The 23,606-nt window shown below is 42.8% G+C and overlaps 1 pseudogene; it reads left to right on the top strand.

The window, feature by feature from the left end:
• Positions 1 to 23,606, top strand: part of LOC140720798 (DNA annealing helicase and endonuclease ZRANB3-like) — a 122,076-nt pseudogene that overhangs the window by 17,390 nt on the left and 81,080 nt on the right.

Genomic DNA, 23,606 nt, shown 5'->3' with positions numbered 1-23,606 from the left:
CTTTATAAAAAAAGATGTGAAAGTACAGAATTAAGTAAGGTGGGTTGAACTGGTATAAACTACTGTTTTACTGCAAGGGGAATATTATATCCAATACTGGCCTCGGTGAGAGTCATAGAGGAGACCAAAATATAGTCAACAAAGATTGTTACATGGCACATAAAAAATTCTTACAGCACTTCACAAGGTACGTAGGGACAGGATGTTTTCCCTCGCTGAAGAACTTAGTACCAATGAGAACTCAACAGGTCAGGCAGCATCTATGAAGATGAATAAAGAACCAATGTTTCAGGTTTATATATAAATAAATAATATAAAATAATTACTGAGAACATAATTATTGCATACTTTTGAGAAACCCATGCCTCTATATCTATATAACAGAGTGAAGAAACTAAAGTTATATTTGGACCACAAAATTCCCAACAACAGTCATCTCTTAACTAAACAAAGGAGTCTTGCCATCTGTCATCTTGTGCCGCCATTTAACATCATAACCATCACCAAGTGCCCCCCCCCACCCAGTCAACTTCTGTTCACTGAGCTGGTCGTAAGTATGTTCTGTAGCTTCAAGAGCAAATTAGAAGCTGTGTGTCGAACAACAGCTTGCTTTCCACAAGACCTTTCTACAATCTACAAGGCATGTCAGGTTGTGATGGAAATCTCTTCACTTGCAGTTCCAACAATATGAAGCTTTATGCCACTCAGCAGAATGTCACCAAATTGACTGGCAGCTTATCTGCCATCCTTACTATTCACTTCCTGCATTGTGACTCTCACATATTTCACCATTTTCAGAGCAAATGGTTTTAAGATGCCAGCAACTGCTTTTATTAGAAATGGTTCTGCCAGGCTTAGTAGCTAAGCCACACATGATGGCCAGGAGCTGGACTTGGTTGCCAGAGGCTATTTGAGATGCATGGGATTGGGAGCATTTAATAGGTAGCTTATCTCCATTTCCCCCCTTCTAACCCCAGCTATGACAGCCTTAGGAACCATTGAACAGGTAAACATTAATTATTCCACATAGGAATAAACTCTCTGACGATGACGTCCTATGCCCGTTCCATTAAGCAAATCATTTCCAGCCATCTCCATTTCAATAATGGATACCTGGTTATAAAAATACTTAATCTGCAGTATCTTTCAAAGTGAACTGACTTAATTTTCTTTTTGGGGATAATTCAAAGTGTTAACAGAATAGGTAATGTTGTACACATTTTGTTTTCCTCCCCAGATAGGTGTGGGCAAAACTATTCAAACATTTGCAGTATCCTGCTTGTATATAAAGGAATGGCCAATGCTGATTGGTGCTCCATCATCACTCAAGTGTCCCTGGATAGAAAAAAATGAAAAATGGATCACTGATCTCAATCTAATTGACTCTGAAAATGATATAGGGCAAGTTTTATCAATTTAAGATCAATAGATAACATTCCATGAGTTGTTCACTATGTTACAACAAACAGGTCTTTTAATAATTATCAGTCCATTTTGATCATTTCTGAAATAGCTGCTGTGCTTTGTCTGCCCCTTATTTTATGTTTTGAGTCAGGTAGTAACAGACAGGTTGTTCAAGGCCAAAGTACGTGGACCATTTAACAGCTGGAGAGGATCAGTTTAGATTTTGCTGCTCTGAAGTGTTTAGCTTCTTGGAAAGTGAAGTAATAGTCACGATGGGTTGATACAGAACAATGTCAAATGTAGCAGTTTCCAATGGTAGCTGTGTTGAGAGCAAAACGATGCGGAGTAAAGGATTGGCAAGAGAATTGAAGGCAACACAAAGGGGAAAACCAACAAGATGGTTGTGTACACTCTCTGTAGCTGCAAATTCAATGACTGTTTATGCCTGTGTGGCTAGGCATAGCTCAAATGCCATCTACAAATTTGCTGACGATACAACCATTGTTGGTAGAATCTCAGGTAGTAACAAGAGGGCGTACAGGAGTGAGATATGCCAACTAGTGGAATGGTGCCGCAGCAACAACCTAGCCCTCAACGTCAGTAAGACGAAAGAGCTGATGGTGGACTTCAGGAAGAGTAAGTTGAAGGAATACATACCAATCCTCATAGAGGGATCAGATGTGGAGCGAGTGAGCAGTTTCAAGTTCCTGGGTGTCAAGATCCCTGAGGATTTAACCTAGTCCCAACATATTTATGTAGTCATAAGGAAGGTAAGACAGCAGCTATACTTTATTAGGAGTTTGAAGCAATTTGGCATGTCAACAAATACGCTCAAAAACTTCTATAGATGTACCATGGAGAGCATTCTGACAGGCTGCATCACTGTCTGGTATGGGGGGGGGGCAACTGCACATGACTGAAAGAAGCTGCAGAAGGTTGTAGATCTAATCAGCTCTACCTTGGGCACTAGCCGACAAAGTACCCAGGACATCTTTAGGGAGTGGGTGTCTCAGAAAGGCAGCGTCCATTATTAAGGACCTCCAGCACCCAGGGCATGTCCTTTTCTTACTGTTACCATCAGGTAGGAGATACAGAAGTCTGAAGGCACACACTCAGCGATTCAGGAACAACTTCTTCCCCTCTGCCATCTGATTCCTAAATTGTCTTTGAAGCTTTGGACACTACCTCACTTTTTTTAATATACAGTATTTCTGATTTTGCACATTTTTAAAATCTGTTCAATATACATAATTGATGTACTTGTTTATTTATAATTATGTTTTATTTTATTATTTCTCTCTCTCTCTCTCTCTCTCTGCTAGATTATGTATTGCATTGACCTGCTGCTGCTAAGTTAACAAATTTCACGTCACATGCTGGTGATAATAAACCTGATTCTGATTCTGCAAAAGAAATCAGGCAATATACAAAGGCTGAAAAAATGGAGTGAGGAAAGAGTTGGAACGGGATGAGCTGTACTGACTTTCCCAGGAGCTCTGAACCCAACTGGTTTCATCTGTATGCTGCGTGTTTTTCTAGCCTTGAAATTATTAATGAAGTGAAAAGGAGAAGACGGGCTATGTTGGAATTTAGCTCCATACTTTCCTGTAGTCTCTGAATTACAACTTTTAAAGGTAAAAAGAGGGGTGAAGCCTCAGGGACCACTTGGATTGGCATAGTGATTGTATAGCTTTATTGCAACAAACTTGAGGGAGAATCAGACATTAGTGGCTTGCAGAGCTAAAATACTTGAGGAAGTTGGAATGAACGATGGTTAGAGATTGTCGAGGGCATGAGAAAAGCTGATAAGGCACTCATTTGTCACTTAAGTTATTGTAATAACTTGGTTTAGAAGGTCATTAAAAAGGACACAATGGGAGGCAGATCGAAAAGAAGTTTCATCAACATCAGGGATAGATCATTGACTTACTACTTTTGGCTGAAGATGGTTGCAAATGCTTAAGCTATTGTCAGTCACTGCTGTTTCCAACTGCATGTGGCAGAACCAAATTAGCTAAATGTCATGTCTTAAAGGTTGCGTTTTAAGAAATAGGAAGGATTTATCTTCTGACAGGATGGGAGATGTGATTGAAGTAGTTTGAAGAGCAGAGCTTTCCAGATGGAAAATTATGAAACCATCCATGATCACACATGAGCACCCTATCTGGATGCCAAACTGGGAGAAACTGCAGTTATGAACATAGACCAATTGATCATGGAAACCAGCTTCCTCTCCATTCCCTCCCTAATTCAAGCCCACCCCCTCCCTAATTAAAGGCCGCTCCCACCTTGGTCATGGTCTCTACCAGCAACCTCCAGCAAATTTCATTTTGTAGGAGATACAAAGCATGTAAACACATAGCACTAGGCTTAAGGACAGCTTCTTTCCTGCAATATAAGCCTCTTGAATGTACCTATTGTGCAATAAAGATGAATTTATCTACTTTGTCATTTATTTCTTTATCTCTAACTGTAATGATGTATTCCGTATTCTGTCATATTTTTTCTCTCGTATTACCTCAGTATATTAATGTTTGAAATGGTCTGTGTGGATGTCATGGAAAGTGAACCTTTTCACTGTATCTCAGAACACGTTAACAATCATGAGCCAACTACATAAGCAAGCAATTTTCTGTAAGATGTGCTGGGAAAATATTTTGAGGTAGTAAAGACTGATATGTTTAATAAGTTTCCAGAGCAGGATAATTAAATTATGATGCAATTTGTTTTATGGCATATCTTGCAAGGTAAAAGTCAGCAAGATGAGTCAGACTGAAACAGCACCGAAGCAGGCCCTTGGGCTCAACTGCTGACTAAGTTCGTCCCATTTAACCACATTTGGCCCATATCTCATTACCTCCTTCCTTTGCAAGTACCTGTCAAGTGTATTTAAATGTTATTAATGTACTGTATGTGTAGAGACTGTGTGCATTCACCCTGTCAATGCCCCGATGATTTTACAGAACTTTATATGGTCATCTCTTATTCTCATAAAGTTAAAGAGCACTACAGCACAGAAACAGGCCTTTGGCCCATCTAGTTTGTGGCAAACTGTTATCACTGACCCGCACCTGGACCATATCCCTGCATGCCCCTCCCATTCATGCTCTTATCCAGACTTCTCCTTTGCTCCTTGTGGTGAACTACATATACCTGTCTGGACTGCTCCTGTGGCTCCTCCCACAGACCCCTGTATAAAGGCGATTGAGGCCTGAGCCTGGCCTCATTCTCCAGGATGTAGTGTTGTTCATTCTTCCAGTCAATAAAAGCCGATACCTCGCTTCTTACATCTCAGAGTGAGTTATTGATGGTGCATCACTCCTCTGAATAAAGTCCAAGCCTGCTCAGCCTTTCCCCACAAACCAGTCTCTCCAGCCCCGTAAATCTTATCAAAGTTCAAGGTAAATTTATTATCAAAGTACATTCATGTCACCATGTACAACCCTGAGATACATTTTCTTGCAGGCATACTTAGTAGATCCATAACAGAATAATAACCACAATAGAAAGAATGGAAGACCACACCAACTGAGCTTTTAACTAGTGTGCACAAGAAAACAACTGTGCAAATACCAAAAAAAGAAATAATAAATAAATAAATAAATAAACAAACAAACAATAAATATCAAGAACATGATGTGAAGAGTCCTTGAAAGTGAGTCAGTCGGTTGTGGGAACCTTTCAAAAATTGTATCTTTTGGTTCAAGAGCCTGATAGATGGGGGGCAGTAACTGTTCATGAATCTGGTGGTGTGAGTCTCGAGGCTCCTGTGTCTTCTTCCTGGTGGCAGCAGCAAGGAGAGAGCATGTCCTGGGTGGTGGGGGTCCCTGATGATGGATGCTGCTTTCCTGCAACAATGCTCCATGTAGATGTGCTCAATGGTGGCGAGGGCTTTGCCCGTGATTGACTGGGCTGTATCCACTTCTTTTTGTAGGATTTACTGTCCAGGGGCATTGTTGTTTTCTCATGATGGTTGCTGCTTTCCTGCACTCCTTCTAGCTTAATGGCATGTGACCAAAACTCAACATAGTAAATGCAGCCTTTTCAACATTTTGTGCAATTGCAATCTAATGTCCCAACCTGCGCTGACAGCTGCTTCACCCTGTCTACCCATGACTCCGCTCCTGGGGAAGCATGTACTAATACTCCCAGATCCCTCTTGTACAGCATTTGCCAAGCCCTACTGTTCATTAGATCTCATTCTATGTCATTGTTAGCCTTATGGTACAGAGCAGATGCCGTAAACTACAAGAGTAATATCTTCAAAAGTAATCTGAGAACTTGACCATTATAGTTCCAGCATGAATGATGCTGAAAATATGTATGATTGTCAGTACATAGCTGTTATTTCATCCAGCAGGCTTGTATACTGCCAACTCTAGAGTACTCATCTGGCACTCAGACTAAGGCTTTAAAATTTTGGTGCTACCCCTAAAATATCTCATTTAATTCAGCAGATAAATGCTGTGTAACATGCATTTGTCTAAACATTTTACACAGAAATATCTTTAGCCTTTTCATTTCCACATCCCACGTTAGGTCCCTTTTCATTTGCAAAATGACTCATCTTGAAGATAAACTTACTTTCACAATTTGTTTAAGGTTTCCTGAAGGAATAAGCTTAGACAAATTACTGATTGAATGTGTATCTTTTTAAACTATATGCTGCACACTGTCTATGTCGTCATTCTCAACCAGGTAAACTTTAATAATGAAAATCCGAAGGATCTGAAATATCAAAGTTCAAAGTGAATTGTCACTGTATACGAATCTGAGATTTATTGTCTTGTGGCTGTACTCAAGAAATCACAAGGGTCGAGTCAGGAACATTCATACCGTGACCTGGTTAATCCGAAAGGGGACCAATCCTGATTTAATATGCGCCAGACAAGAATGGCTGACGGTCTGGTGTGACAAGTTATGAAGTGAACTCAAGAAATCCAATAACCATAATAGAACCAGTGAAAGACTGCACCACTGGCCATTCCCCCAGTGCACAAAAGGCAACAAACTATGCAAATACAAAAAGAAAGAAATAATAAGTAAATAGTCAATAAATATTGAGAACCTGAGATGAAGAGTCCTTGAAAGTGAATTCATTGGGTTGTGGGAATATTTCAATGCTGGGGCAAGTGAAGTTATCCACCTTGGTTTAAGAGCCTGATGGGTGAGGGGTAATAACTATTCCTGAACCTGGTGTTGTGAGTCCTTCTTCCTGATGCAGCAGTGAGAAGGGAGCATATCCTGGGTGGTAGGGGGGTTTGACGATGGATGCTGCTTTCCTGCAACAGCACTCCTTGTAGGTGTGCTCAATGGTGGGGAGGGCTTTACCCGTGATGAACTGGGCCGTATCCACTAATTTTTGTAGGATTTACCATTCAAGGGCATTGGTGTTTCCATCCTAGGTTATGCAGGAGCTAGTCAATGTACTCTCCATCATACATCAATGGAAGTTTGTTAAAGTGCCAGATGTCATGCTGAATCTTCACAAACACCTAATGAAGTGGAGTTTTCTTTGTAACTGCACTGATGTGCTGGGCCCAGGACAGATCCTCTGAAATGCTAAAGTGAGTAATGTAAAGTCGCTGACCCTCTCCACCTCTGATCCTCTGACGAGGACTGGCTCATGAAACTCTGTTTTCCTTCTCCTGGAGTTATTAATTAGCTATATGATGGTAACTATTTCATTACCAGCAAAATAAACGTAAGCCAGGGGTTCAGAACATTTTTATGCCGTGGACCAATGCCATTAAACAAGACGTCTGTGGACCCCAGGTTTGAAACCCCTAATGTAAGCAATCATGGTAGAATATTTTCAAGTCATAAATAACTAAGTCGCCTGATCTCCTTTCACTTTTCTTGCAAGGGCTTCATAAGAAGGACTCTGATGAATATAATACAAAAAGCTTTACAATTAGAAAATGCATCTTATCCCAGTGTTTCTACCTTCCTTGGTCAAGAATTACTTACTATAAATGCCAATGGTTCTCAAAACATGGAGAAAGTTACAACAATGTAAGCAGAATGGATGAATTTATTTCTGGAGAATCCAGCAGTGCCATGATTGAAAGGTTGAATAAAGAACAATTCAGCCTAGGATAGTCCTTTGTTCCACCATGTGTGCTCTGGTCAAAATATCGATCTGCTTGCATGTGGCCTCTACCCCTCTATTCCCTACTTATTTATGTATTTGTCCAAATGCCTCATAAACGTTGCTATTTTATCTGCTTCTACTACATTTCTTGGTGTCAAATTCCAGGTACCTACAATTGTATGTGAAATTGCCTCTCAAATCTCCTTTAATCTTCCCCCTTTCACATTATACATCTTAAACATCTTCAACACTTCACTCACCCAGACTGCTGTTCCCACATTTTTCAAATCAGCCATCATCATCCCTGTACCAAAGAACTCTATACCTTCAGAACTAAATGATGACCTCCTGATGGCACTGACACCAATCATCATGAAAATTTCAACGGCTGGTAATGACACATATCAAAAACTCCATTCCTGCCACGTTGGACACTCACCGATATGTTTACTGTCAGAACCGCTCTACAACTGATGCTATAGCACCTGTCCTACACCTGGCTCTGACACACCAAGAAAACAAGGACATGGATTTCAGTCTGGCATTTAAAGTACAAAGTAAATTTATTCTCAAACGAAATATATGTCAACATATATGACCCTGAGATTCATTACTTGAGGGCATTTGCAGTAAATTAAAAAAAACTATGATAGAATCAAAGAAAGACTTCATTGAACAGGGCGGACAAAAAGCAGTGAGCAAAAAAAAAAACAATAAATTGTGCAAACGTAGAAAAGAAAGAGAGAAAAAAGGAATTTATTTATTTGTTTAATTTAGAGATACACCATGGAACAGTTCCTTCTGGCCCTTCGAACTGCCCAGCAACCCCCGAATTAACCCTAATAACAGAAGAATTTGCAATGATCAATCAACCAACTAATGGTATGCTGTTGGACTGTGGGAGGAAACCAGGGCACCCGGTGAAAGCCCATGAATTCCACGGGTAGGATGTACGAACTCCTTTCAGGGATGCCAGGATTGAACTGCAATCTCTGATGCCCTGAGCTGTATATTAGTGTCATACTAACTGCTACGCTATCATGCACCCAATAATATATATATATAAAAATAAATAAGCAAGCACACAATAAATATTGAGAACATGAGATGAAGAGTCCTTGAAGGAGCCATTAGGAGGTAGTGATCACAATATGATAAGCTTTTATCTGCAATTTGAGAAGGATAAGGGCAGCTGGGAGGTGTCAGTGTTGCAGATGAACAGGGGAAACTATGGAGCCATGAGGGAGGAGCTGGCCAAAGTTGACTGGACGGATAGCCTAGCAGAAAAGACAGTGGAACAGCAATGGCAGGTATTCTTGGGAATAATGCACAAGGTGCAAAATCAGTTCATCCCCCAGAGAAGGAAGGATTCAAAGGGGGGAAAGGGGCCACAGTGGTTGACAAAGGAAGTCAGAGATTGCATAGCATTAAAAAAAAGGAAATATGACAGAGCTAAGGTGAGTGGGAGGACAGATGATTGGGAAGTGTTTAAGGAACAACAGAACTTAACTAAAAAGACAATATGGGGAGAAAAAATGAGGTACAAACGCAAGCTAGCCAGGAATATAAAGGAAGATAGCAAAAGCTTTTTTAGGTATGTGAAGAGAAAGAAGATAGTTAAGAACAATGTTGAGCCCTTGAAGAATGAATTGGGTGAAATTGTTATGGGAAACAGAGAAATGGCAGAAGAATTTAATGAGTACTTTAGATCTGTTTTCACTAAGGAAGACACAAGCAATCTCCCAGATGTATGGATGGGCCAAGGACATAGGGTAACAGAGGAAATGAAACAGATTGACATTCGGAAGGAAACGGTGATGAGAAGACTGATGGGACTGAAGGCTGACAAATCCCCAGGTCCAGATGGTCTGCATCCTAGGGTACTAAAGGAGGTGGCCCTGGAAATTGCGGATGCATTGGTAATCATTTTCCAATGTTCCTTAGATTCAGGATCAGTCCCTGAGGATTGGAGAATGGCTAATGTTATCCTACTTTTTAAGAAAGGAGGGAGGGAGAAAACAGAGAACTATCGACCTGTCAGCCTGACATCGGTGGTGGGAAAGATGCTAGAGTCCATTATTAAGGATGAAATAGTGGCATATCTAGATAGCAGTGATAGGATTGGGCCGAGCCAGCATGTATTTACCAAGGGTAAATCATGCTTGACTAATCTGTTGGAGTTTTTCGAAGATGTAACCAGGAAGTTAGACGGGGGAGATCCAGTGGATGTAGTATACCTTGATTTTCAGAAGGCATTTGATAAGGTCCCACATAGAAGATTGGTGGGTAAAATCAAAGCTCAGGGCATCGGGGGGAAGGCATTGACATGGATAGAAAACTGGTTGGCAGATAGAAAGCAAAGGGTAGCGGTGAATGGGTGTTTCTCGGAATGGCAGGTGGTGACTAGTGGGGTGCCACAGGGCTCGGTATTGGGACCACAGCTGTTTACCATTTATGTTAACGATTTGGATGAAGGCATAGAAAATAACATCAGCAAATTTGCTGATGATACTAAGCTGGGTGGCAGTGTGACATGTGATGAGGATGTTAGGAGAATTCAGGGTGACTTGGATAGGCTGGGTGAGTGGGCAGATACTTGGCAGATGGCGTTTAATGTGAATAAGTGTGAGGTTATCCACTTTGGGAGTAAGAACAGGAAGGCAGATTATTATCTGAACGGTATAGAGTTAGGTAAGGGAGAAATACAAAGAGATCTCGGAGTCCTTGTTCATCAGTCACTGAAGGTGAATGAGCAAGTGCAGCAGGCAGTGAAGAAGGCTAATGGAATGTTGGCCTTTATTACAAAGGGAATTGAGTACAAGAGCAAGGAAATCCTCATGCATTTGTACAGAGCCCTGGTGAGACCACACCTGGAGTATTGTGTACAGTTTTGGTCTCCAGGGTTAAGGAAGGACATCCTGGCTGTAGAGGAAGTGCAGCGTAGATTCACGAGGTTAATTCCTGGGATGTCTGGACTGTCTTACGCAGAGAGGTTAGAGAGACTGGGCTTGTACATGCTGGAATTAAGGAGATTGAGAGGGGACTTGATTGAAACATATAAGATTATTAAGGGATTGGACAAGATAGAGGCAGGAAATATGTTCCAGATGCTGGGAGAGTCCAGTACCAGAGGGCATGGTTTGAGAATAAGGGGTAGGTCATTTAGAACAGAGTTAAGGAAAAACTTCTTCTCCCAGAGAGTTGTGGGGGTCTGGAATGCACTGCCTGGGAAGGTAGTGGAGGCCAATTCTCTGGATGCTTTCAAGAAGGAGCTAGATAAGTATCTTATGGATAGGGGAATCAAGGGATATGGGGACAAGGCAGGAACCGGGTATTGATAGTAATTGATCAGCCATGATCTCAAAATGGCGGTGCAGGCTCGAAGGGCCGAATGGTCTACTTCTGCACTTATTGTCTATTGTCTATTATAAGTCCATAGTTTCAGTGATGGAGTGAGTGAAATTCTCCCCTCCAGTTCAAGAGCCTGCTGGTTGAGGGGTAATAACTGTTCCTGAACCTGGTGGTGTGAGTCCTGAGGCTCCTGCATCTTCTTGTTGATGGCAGCAACGGGAAGAGAGCCTAGGCTGGGTGGTGGGGTCCCTGACGATGGATGCTGCTTTCCTGTGACAACGCCCCATGTAGATGTGCCACCATGTCAATGGTGGCGAGGGCTTTACCCATGATGGACTGGGCTGTATCCACTACTTTTTGTAAGGTTTTGCATACAAGGGTATTGGTTTTTCCATACCAGACCGTGATGCAGCCAGTCAGTATACTCTCCACCACACATTTATAGTCGATTGTCAAAGTTGTAGATTACAGGCTGAATCTTAGCAAACTTGTAAGAAAGTAGAGGGGCTGCTGTACTTTCTTCATAATGGCACTTATGTGCTAGAGCCAGCACAGGTACTCAGAAATGATAACACCAAGGAATTTAAAGTTGCTCACCCTCTCTACCTCTGATCCTCTGATGAGTACTGGCTCTTCAACTTCTGGTCTCCTCCTCCTGAAGTCAATCATCATCTCCTTGGTCTTGTTGACATTGAGTGAGAGATTGCTATTGTGGCACCACTCAGCCAGATTTTCAATCCCCCTCCTGTATACTGATTCATCACCACCTTTGATTTGGCCAACGACAATGGTGTTATCAGCAATATTGAATATGGCTTTGGAAATGTGCTTAGCCACAAGTAAAGCAGGGGGTTAAGCACGGAGCCTTAGACCATAAGACAGGAGCAGAATTAGGCCAGTCAGTCCATCGAGTCTGCTCCGGCATTCCATCATGGTTGATCCCAGATCCCACCCAACACCATAAACCTGCCTTCTCACCATATCCTTTGATGCCCTGACCGATCATGAAACTATCAACTTCTGCCTTACGTATATCCACGGACTTGGCCTCAACCACAGTCTGCAGCAGAACATTCCACAGATTCAATACTCTCTGGCTAAAAATATTCCTCTTTGCCTCTGTTCTAAATGGTCACCATAGGAAACAACCTGTCCACTTCCACCATATCTAGTCCTTTCAACATCGGAGAGGTTTCAATGAGATACCCCCACCACATTCTTCTAATTTCCAGTAAGTACAGGCCCAAAGGTTCCAAACACTCCTCATACGTTAACCCCTTCATTCCAGAAATCAACTTCGTGAACCTCCTCTGGTCTCTCCAATGACAACAGATCCTTTCTGAGATATGGCATCCAAACCTGTTGATAATACTCCAAGTGTGGTCTGACTAGTGTCTTATAAAGGCTCAGCATTATCTCCTTGCTATTATATTTTATTCCCCTTGAAATAAATGCCAAAATTGCATTTGCCTCCTTTACCACAGATTCAACCTGTAAATTAACCTTCTGGAAGTCTTGCATGAGGACTTCTAAGTCCCTCTGCACCACTGATGTTTGAACCTTCTCCCCATTTAGATAATAGTCCACACTATTGTTCCTTTTACCAAAATGCATTATCATACATTTCCCAACACTGTGTTCTATGTGCTAATTTTTTTGCCCATTCTTCCAATTTGCCTTAGTTCTGCTGCAATTGCATTGCTTCCTCAGCACTACGCACCCCTCCATCTTGCTACGAATGTGCCACAACTCTGAGGGGCCGAAGGGTACAAAGTAGCCCCCTCCTTTTTGAGAATCGCAAGATCGCTATTAATTCAGGTCTGGGACTCAGGAAATGAGAGAGAGTCCTCAAAGTTTTGGAATGTCCTGGCCCCTCAGCGATACAAAGCCACGGATAACGGCCATTGTCTCTTGGAGACGGAATTGTGTATTGAGTACTGTACTATTCATTGAAGCCCTCAGGGAATGACCAGAGTGGGCTGGTTGAGGGATGGCATCATCCCAACCTGATTGACATCTGAGACCCCGTGAGTAAGGATAAAAGAGGGTCTGGGGAACAACCCCTTCAGACACACCAGGAGAAAAGCTAGAAATCCCGTGACAGCGTTTAATAGCGACAGCCGGTGGGACCCGCGTGCATCCTTTCCCGTTGCCTGGGATTGGCGGAACTGACCACGGAAGAACGGCTTAGCTAAAAAGAAAAGGACACCAATGAAATTTCGAAGGATCGACATCATAAAAAGGAAAAGCTGGCAAGTTTCTAAAATCTCTCTTGTCTCCAACCAAAAAGCTGCAGCCTGAATGAACTAAAGTGACTTTTATATTTCCATCGGACAATACATTATCCCCTAGACAATGATAGAGCTTATTTCTTATTGATTATTATTATACCCGCACCTTTAGAGTTAGTATTGACAACGTATATTATCTGTATGTTTGCGTTGATATTATTTTTGTGTATTTTTACCAATAAATATTTTTACCAATATTAAAAATAGTACCATCAGACTTCAACGGACCTCTCTATCTTTGCTGGTAAGTGACCCAGTTATGGGGGTTCATAACAACTTGGGGTTCTCGTCTCGGGATTTGATACCAAATTGGGGGGGCCAGTGAATCGGGCTTGTAAGTCCAAACTTGGATCTGGTTACGCGGGTAGCCAGACGGGAAACCAGCAAAGATGGACATGGGTGAATTTATAGAAAACCCAACTCTGGAGGCACTAGAGGCGGCCACAAAGTCAGAATTAATAAATATTGCGAAAAGACTAAACCTCGCAGAGGTGAGGTTGTCGATGAAAAAGCGGGAGGTGCGGAGGGCCATAACTCAGTATTATATTGTGAAGAATGTGTTTTCAGCTGAGGTATTGGAAAATATCCCTGAAAAGGTACCAGCTAGTGGGACGGCTCAGTTAGAGTTGGAGAAATTAAGGTTGGAACATGAAATTAAGTTAAAACAGCTGGAAGCAGCTGAGAAGGAAAAGGAAAGAGCCGAGAGAGAAAAAGAGCAGCAAAGAGCCGAAAAGCAAAGGGAGCATGAGCTCCAGCTAAAGGAGTTAGAGCAGGACAGAGCTGAGAAACAAAGGGAGCATGAAGTTCAGTTAAAACAGCTGGAAGCAGCTGAAAAAGAGAGGGAGAGAGCCGAGAAAGAGAGGGAGGCAGAGAAACAGAGGCAACATGACTTGGATATGGAGAAGTTAAGGCAAGAGCGAAGAGTTCAAGGGTCAGACCGAGAGGAGCGGTTTAATGTTAGACGGGAGTTGAGGGTAGTACCTCCGTTCGAGGAGACGGATGTTGATAGTTATTTCTTGCTTTTTGAAAAGGTGGCAGTGAATCAGAAGTGGCCCAAAGAGCAGTGAGTGGCGTTGTTACAAAGTGTGTTAAAAGGGAAGGCACAACGGGCATATGCGGCATTGTCCATGGAGGAGGAAGAGGCGGAGAATTATGACAAAGTAAAGGAGGCCATTCTTCGGACCTACGAATTGGTATCTGAAGCATATAGACAAAAGTTCAGAAATTTAAAGAAAGGGTGGAATCAGACGTATACCGAGTTTGCCTATGAGAAGGGTGTGCTCTTGGATCGCTGGTGTGCAGCAGAAATAGTGGAAGAGGATTTTTTGCGTCTCAGGGAGTTAATTCTGATTGAGGAATTTAAAGGTTGTGTTTCAGAGGATATCCGGATGTATTTGAATGAGAAGCCGAATAAGTCCATCTCCGAATTTGCTAGGTTTGCAGATGAATATGCCCTAACCCACAAGACAAAGTTTTCCTCGAATAAAAGTTACCAGAGAGACCGTGGGAACGGTAGAGAAAGCCCGCCGGCTGAGGCAGAGGTCCCGCCGGGAGCTAGTGGTAAAATTGAGGAGGAGAGGCAAGACGGCCAGAGATTTCCGAGCTTGACCTGTTTTAATTGTGGAAAGGGGGGACATATTGCATCCGGGTGCCTTGCTCCGAGGAAGGAGACAGGAAAATGAAAAGCAGCAGTCCCTATAGGATGTGCCGTGGTGATCAGTAAATCCACAAGAGAGCCCCGGGTAGACAGAGTACAAGAAGGGTCTGAGACTTGTATGTCAAACGGAACCGTGTCTGTGAGAGAGGGAGACCCACCAGTTCCTGTGCGGATCTGGAGAGACACGGGAGCTGAACTGTCATTGATTAGCAGTAAGGTACTGGATTTTGGTCGCAAGACGGGAATGGTAGCTTTGAAAGGAATAGGAAAAGGGACAGAAACGGTGCCCTTGCATTGGATCATTATAAATTGTGAGCTGGTATCTGGACCAGTTGAAATGGGGGTGCGATCAAAATTCCCGAGAACTGACGCGAACGTCCTTCTTGGTAATGATTTAGCCGGTGGTAAGGTTTGGTCAGCAATGAAGCTGACGAGACAGCCAGTGGAGGTCCCGCCCCTAAATTCCAAGATCTTTCCCGCATGCGTGATCACTCGCAGCATGTCGAGAAAGGCAGCTGAGACAGAGAGCAGTTTAAATCAGGCCAGTATCGATTTGGCCGAGACGTTTTTACCGACCCTGTACCACGAGGGTTTAGAGGGTGGTAAAACGGAGAGTAGTAAAGTGAAAGAGAGTAAGGGAGAGGAGGTAGTCCTTCCCTTAGCGAGGAGAAAATTCATAGAGGCACGAAATAAAGATGAGAAACAGCTAAGGCTGTTAAAAGGTCCAGAGTTGGACATGGATGATCTGTCTGGTTTGGCAGAACTGTTTGAAGAAGTTGAAAATTCTAAAGGTGTTCCCGATAATGAAATGAGGGCGGTCCTAGGTGAAAAGGATGCCATTACCTTGAAGAAGTCTGCTGGGTTGGCAGATGAGGTTGTTTCAGCCCGCGGGGTTGAGTTTATTCCGGAAGGGAGTTGCCCAGAGAGTAACTGGGAGGATCAGGGGAACTTAGAATTTGAAAAGGGTACGGGTATTGAAAGCCTGGAAGAGGCAGATGTCCCGTTCGAGTGTGTTCAAGATGTGGATGCACGTGGTACTGAACCTAGTAAGGGAACTCAGAAAAAGTCTGAGGTATTTGATTCAGTTGAAAAGGAATGCAGTCCTTGTGGGTCAGATGGACTTGGTTCAGTGAAGAAAGGGTTAACCTTGGTAATAGTGGGAAGTGAGAATTCCCAGTTGTTTGTGCTCGAAGGTGTGTTAAAAGTTAGTGAGGAGATAAAAGGTGGTGAGGTGAATCTTATTATTGAAGGAAAAGGGAAAAGTGTAGTTCCCAAATTGAATGAAGAAAATTTAAAGTCTGGACTGGTGTCAGAAGCAGTAATCAGGCTGAAGGGACAATGGCTTGTTAACACGGTGCCTGCGAATCAATTACAGTTTGATTTGGAATGTAAGGGTGCCCCACACGCTATTGTTATTCAAGAGTGTGGCGTGAAAAAGCAGAATTCAGAATGCTGTTTGAACAAAGAGGGATCGCTTTCAGATTTTAAATTGAGAATTAATCGCATGAAGGGTCCTGAAGAGAAAACTAGCAACTTGCTTAAACTTAAAGAATTGTGTGGAAATTCGGAAAATGGTCTAAGTTTGGAACACATTGCTGATAAAATAATTCCCATGAAAGGAGCGGGCGAAAGCCTATTTCGCCATGGTGCACAAGCTCACCACGTGGGAGTTAATTGGAAAAGGGGCGAGGGTTGACGCCATTTTAACTGACAGGATCCGGTTTTAAGGGATTTCGACAAAGCATGTGAATAATAAAGACAACCCCCATGGAAGCTTGACTGTTAAGTTTGAAAGTAACATAAAGATTAGTAATTGCATGAACTTTTGAAGTATACACGTAAGCTAAGATCACAACTCTTTAGTTTTTGTTTGCTGAAGAAAAGGAATAAAAATAGGTGGTTATTAAATTGGAGTCTGATGCTACAAGACTTTAGTAAGGTACAAAATGTTAAGGTATTAAAGGAAGTGACAATGTAATCGTTAACTGTTTAGATGCTGAATTGAATGTATAACTGTATTACTCTGTAGTGAAAAAAAACTTTTGTATTGTGTTAGATTCTAAAAATCCTGTAAGACTCTGTATTACTTCGTTTTCACCGCTGGTAAAAACGCTTTGAAGAAAGGGGGTGTTACGAATGTGCCACAGCTCTGAGGGGCCGAAGGGTACAAAGTAGCCCCCTCCTTTTTGAGAATCGCAAGATCGCTATTAATTCAGGTCTGGGACTCAGGAAATGAGAGAGAGACGTTTGGAATGTGTCCTGGCCTCCGCGATACAAAGCCACGGATAACGGCCATTGTCTCTTGGAGACGGAATTGTGTATTGAGTACTGTACTATTCATTGAAGCCCTCAGGGAATGACCAGAGTGGGCTGGTTGAGGGATGGCATCATCCCAACCTGATTGACATCTGAGACCCTGTGAGTAAGGATAAAAGAGTGTCTGGGGAACAACCCCTTCAGACGCACCAGGAGAAACGCTAGAAATCCTGTGACAGCGTTTAATAGCGACAGCCGGTGGGACCCGCGTGCGTCCTTTCCTGTTGACTGGGATTGGCGGAACTGACCACGGAAGAATGGCTTAGCTAAAAAGAAAAGGACACCAATGAAATTTCGAAGGATCGACATCATAAAAGGGGAAAGCTGGCAAGTTTCTAAAATCTCTCTTGTCTCCAACCAAAAAGCTGCAGCCTGAATGAACTAAAGTGACTTTTATATTTCCATCGGACAATACATTATCCCCTAGACAACGATAGAGCTATTTCTTATTATTATTATACCCGCACCTTTAGAGTTAGTATTGACAACATATATTATCTGTATGTTTGCATTGATATTATTTTTGTGTATTTTTACCAATAAATACTGTTAAAAATAGTACCATCAGACTTCAACGGACCTCTCTATCTTTGCTGGTAAGTGACCCAGTTACGGGGTTCGTAACAATCTATTTTCAATTCATCCACAAACTTTGCCACAAAGCCATTAATTCCATTATCTAAGTCAATGACAAATAATGTGAAAAGCAACGGTTCCAATACTGACCCCTGAAGAACACCACTAGTCTCTGATATACAACCAGAAAAGGTCCCCTTTATTCCCACTCACTGCCTCCTGCCTGTAAGCCACTGCTGTATCCATGTCAGTATCTTTCCTGTAATGGAAAGATGTGTGGCTCTTTATCAAGTGCCTTCTGAAAATCCAAGTAATGACATCCACTTCCTCTCCTTTATCCACCCTGCTTGTTACTTCCTCAAAGAACTCTAACAGATCTGTCAGGCAAGATTTTCCTTTATGGAAACCATGCTGACTTTAACTTATTTTGTCATTAGTCTCCAAGTACCCCAAAACCTTATCATTAATAATAGACTCCAACACTTTCCCAGTCACTGAGGTTAGGCTAACTGGCCTATGATTTCCTTTCTTTTGCCTTCCTCCCACCTTAAAGAGTGGAGTGACATTTGCAATCTTCCAGTCCTCCAGGGCCATGCCAGAATCAAGTGATTCTTGAAAATTCATAACCAAAGCATCCATTATTTCAGCAACCTCTCCATTAGGACTCTGGGATGTTGTCCATTTGGCCCAGGTGACTTATCCACCTTAAAGCCTTTCATTTTGCCTAGCACCTTTTCCTTAGTAATAGCAATGACGCTCACTCCTACTCCCTGACACTCATGGACCTCTGGCATACAGCTAGTTAAGTTCATCTGCTATTTCTTTTGCACCCTCCCCCCATTACTAGCTCACCAGTATCATTTTCCAGTGGTCCAATATCAACTCTCACCTCCCTTTTACTCTTTAGGTAACTGAAAAACATTTAGTATCCTGCTTTATACTATTTGCTAGTCTGCCCTGATATTTCATCTTTTTCCTTCTTATAGCTTTTTAAGTTGCCTTTTGGTGGATTTTAAAAGCTTCCCTATCATCCAACTTCCCACTCCTTTTGCTACCTTATATGCCCTTTCCTTGTCTTTTATTCAGTCCTTAACTTCCCCTGTCAGCCACAGTTGCCTACCCCTGCCATTTAAGAACTTCCTCTGTGGGGCATATCTATTCTGCATCTTGTGAACTATTCTCAGAAATTTCAGCCCTCTCTGTTCTGCCATCATCCCCGCCAGTATCTTCCTCCAATCCACCTGGGCAAGCTCCTCTCTCATGCCTCTGGAATTCCCTTTATTCCATTGCCATACTGATACATGTAAGTTATCATTCTCCCTCTCAAATTGTAGTATGAGTTCAATCATATTATGATTACTGCCTCTTAAGGGTTTCTTTACGTTCAGCTTCCTAATAAGATCTGGGTTATTACACAACACCCAGTCTTAGATAGCCTTTCCCTGAGTAGGTTCAAACACAAGCTGCTCTAAAAAGCCACCATCAAATTCACTCTCTTGCAATCTGACACCAATGTGATTTTCCCAATCCCCTTGCATATTGAAGACCCCCATTACAATTGTGTCATTACCCTTATTACATGCCTTTTTCCTCTCACTTTGCAATCTTAACCCCACATCTTGGCTACTATTTGGAGGCCTATATATGATTCCCATAATGTTGTTTTTACCCTTGCAGTTTTTAAACTCCATCCACAAAGATTAGACATTCTCTGACCCTATGTCACCTCTTTCTAAAGAAGCAATTCCATCTCTTACCAAAACAGCCACAGCACTGCCAATGCCTTCCTAACTGTCCTTTCAATACAAAGTATCTCTATTGTTGATAAGCTCCCAATTATGGCCTTCTTCCATCCATGACTCAGTGATGCCTACAACGTCATACCAACCAATCTCTAATTGCACTTTGAGTTTGTTACCTTTTTCCAATTGCTACACGCATTTAAGTACAGAACCTTCAGTCCTGTATTCTTCACCCTTTTAAATTTTTCCTCTGTGATACAATTTAACTCTGCTCTGTCTGCATTTGTACCCAGTCACTGGCATATCCTTCCTTACATTCATGTTACATCCATCATCTACTTGTAAACCTGTTGGCTCATCCTCAGCTCTATCATACTGGTTCCCATCCCCCTGTCATATTAGCTTAAACTACTCCCAACAGCTCTAGTAAATCTGCCCGCAAGAATATTGGTCTCCCTTGGATTTGAGTGCAACCCATCCTTTTTGTACAGGTCTCACCTGCCTCAGAAGAGATCCCAATTATCCAGAAATCTGAATCCCTGCCCCCGCTCCAATTCTTCAGCCACGCATCTCTATTCCAATCCTCATTGTCGCATGGCACAGGATACCCTTGAGGTCCTGCTTCTCAGCTTCCTTCCTAACTCCCCGTATTCTGTTTTCAGGACCTCCTCCCTTTTTCTACCCATGTCTTTGGTACCAATATGTACCACGACTTCTGGCTGCTCACCCTCCCTTTTCAGCATATTGTGTACGTGATCAGAAACATTGTGGACTCTTGCATCTGGGAGGCAAACTACCATCCACGTTTCCTATCTGGAATTGCCTATCTGTTCCCCTGACTATAAAGTTCCTATCACTGCTACCATCCTCTTCAGTTCTCTACCCTTCTGAGCCACAGGGCCAGACCCAGTGCCAGAGACACGGCCACTGTAGCTTCCCCCAGGTAGGTCCCCCCCCAACAGCACTCAAAATGGAGTACTTATTTTTGAGGGGAACAGCCACAGGGGTGTTCTCCACTATCTGACGTACTCCTTTCGCTCTCCTGAGAGTCACCCATATACCTGTGTCTCCTGTAGCCCTGGGGTGACTACCTCCCTGTAGCTTCTGTCCATCACTGCTTCACTTTCCCTAATAAGCTGAAGGTCATCGAGCTACAGCTCCAGTTCCTTAACGTGGTCTCTGAGGAGCTGCATCTCAATGTACCTGGTGCAGATGTGGCCATCGGGGAGGCTGGACGTCTCCTGGAAATCCCACGTCTGACAACACTGGCTCTGCAGACATACCCGTCTGATGACTCTGTTCTGATGGAGTCTGTGGAGGAGATGTTGTTGAACTGACTGGGATCTGGAAATGAGGAAATCAAGGATTCAGTTGCACAAGGAAGTATTGATATCTAGAACTTGAAGCTTATTGTTTAGTTTTGAGGGGACGATGTGCCGAGCTGTATTCAATGAAAAGCATCCTGATGTACACATCTCTTCACATAGGTGTTCCTGAATTGAATGAAGAGCCAATGAGATGGTATCTTCTGGTGACCTGCTTTGACTGTAGGCAAATTGGAGTGGATCCAAATCGCTTCTCAGGCAGGTGTTGATATGTTTCATCATCCTACCTCTCAAACCACTTCATCACTGTGGATGTAAGTACTACTGGATGATAGTCATTCATGCAGTTACCTCATTCTTCATAGGCACCGGTATAATTGAAGCCTGCTTGATAAAGGTGGGTACCTTAGTCTGCTGAAGCAAGAGGTTAGAGATATTGGTGAACACACCAGCCAATTGACCAGCAGAGGTCTTTAGTTCTTGTCCAAGTACCCCGCCTAGCTATATGTTTTCCGTGGGTCACTCTCCTGAAGGGTGCTTTTATGTCGGCCTCAGAGACTGAAATCACAGGGTCATTAGGGGCTGTGGGAGTTCATGAAGGTGTCTCCATGTATTGATGGTCAAAGTGAGCGTAAAAGGCATTGAGCTCATCTGGGAGAGAAACCTTGTTGTCACCTCTATTACTTGGTTTCAATTTTTAGGAGGTGATAGCATTCAAACCCTGTCACAGCTGTCGAACATCCTTCAGTAATTCAAGTTTGTTCATCAGCATTTCTCATGTGAGATGGCTTCTGGAGGTCATACCTGCACCTCTTGTAGTTAACTTGGTCGCCAGAGCTGAATGCCACTGTTTTGGCCCTCAGCAAATTGTGCATCTCATGGTTCATCAAGGGCTTCCAGTTCATGAAGACTCTGAATGATTTTGTGGGGTCACCTACTTCAAGGATTGTTTTTATAAAGTCTGTGTCAACCGTTGTGCATTTGTTCAGGTTCTTTGATAAGTCCTTGAACTTGGCTTCATCTACTGACTTGAAGTAATCCTTCATAGCCACTGCTCAGCCTCCCCTGACCACCTCTTTGCTGTCCATTTCTCTCGCAGCTTGCTCTTTAGCCTCTGCCTGTCTGCAAGTAGGAGATGGACAGCTAAGTGATCGATTTCCCAGAATGTGGTCTAGGCATAGTACAGTAGGCATTCCTAATCGTAGTGTAACAGTGGACGAGAGTGTTGGGACCGCTGGTGCTGCAGTTGAAATATTGATGATAATTGGGCAGAGATCTCTCCCCGTCATTGAGCACACCTACATGAAACGTTGTGGCAGGAAAACAGCATCCATCATCAGGGACCCACCACCCAGGTCATGCTTCCTGCTCAGTGCTGCCATCAGGAGAAAGGTACAGGAGCCTCAGAACTCGCACCACCAAGTTCAGGAACAGTTATTATCCCTCAACTATCAGGCTCTTGAACCAGAGGGGATAACTTTACTCAATTTCACTTTGCCATTGTTACAACCTATTGGCTCTTTATCTCATGTTCTTGATATTTGTTGCTTTATTATTATTATTATTGTTATTATTAATATTATTATTATTATTTATTTCTTTTTGCATAGTTTATTGTCTTTTGCATACTGGGTAAATGCCCAAGTTGGTGTGGTTTTTCATTGATTCCACTGATTATTATTCTATTATGGGTTGAGTTTGCCCACAAGAAATCCAATCTCAGGGTTGTATATGGTGACATATATGTACTTTGGTTATAAATTTACTTTGAACTTTGAACTTTGAAGTCCCTGACAATTATTTGAATGGCAGTGGGGTAGGCTGTATCTTAATTGTGGCTCTCAGTATATTGAGTGCTTGTTTAACATCTGCCTTTGGCAGTACGTACCTAAGCTGCAGTCAGGATCACGGAGAGAACTGTCTTGGTAAGTAGATTGGTTAGCACTTAATCATCAGATGTTCCATTCAACACTATTGTCCTAAAGACCTTGCTGAACAAACTCCTACTCCTCAGTCAGAATGAACCTCTATGCAGCCGGGTGTTGAACTTCCTAACCAAAAGGCCTCAGATATACAGGGTACACAACTGCTCCTCCCTCTCCATCATCCTCAGCACAGTTGCCTCCCAGTGCTGTGTGCCGAGCACACTCCGCTCCCACACAACTGCATGCCCAAACACCCGAGTAATCACATTGTCAAGTTCGCCGATGATATGACATGGTGGGGCTCATTGCCAACAACGATGAGACAACCTACAGAGAGGAGATGGAAGTGCTCAAGATCTGGTGTCAGCAAATGACCTCTTCCTCGGTGTCAACAAGACAAAGGAGATGGTTATCGACTTCAGGAGAACTTGCACCTCTCACATCCCTCTTTACATTGGCACCACAGCAGTGGAATCTGTAAGCAGTTTCAAGCTCCTTTGAGTACATATCTTATACAACCTCTCATGGTCCCAAAGCACATTCTGCACACTCAGGAAAGCTCACCAATACCTCTACTTTCTGAGGAGGTTGACAAGAGCTAGACTTTGCATGTCATTCTCTAGATGCACAGAGGAGAGCATCCTATTGCTGCATCACTGCTCAGTACGCAAACTGCACTGTGGCAGGCAGGAAGGCTTAACAACGGGTAGTCAAAACTGTAACACATCACCAGTGCCACCCTGCCTACCGTCAAGGCATATAAACAGAAAGATACTAGAAAATGGCCAGTAATGTCATGAAGGATCCTACCCACCCTGCTCATGGACCATTTGTCCCACTTCCATGAGGAAGGAGGCTACACCAGACTCAAGAACAGTTACTTTCCCCAGCAGTAAGGCTCTTCAATGCCTCCATCCACTCCTCC

Source organism: Hemitrygon akajei, chromosome 2, assembly GCF_048418815.1.
Source record: "Hemitrygon akajei chromosome 2, sHemAka1.3, whole genome shotgun sequence".
Taxonomy (NCBI): domain Eukaryota; kingdom Metazoa; phylum Chordata; class Chondrichthyes; order Myliobatiformes; family Dasyatidae; genus Hemitrygon; species Hemitrygon akajei.
The sequence above is the reverse complement of the archived record's forward strand: the minus strand, read 5'-3'. Positions and strand labels throughout refer to the sequence as shown.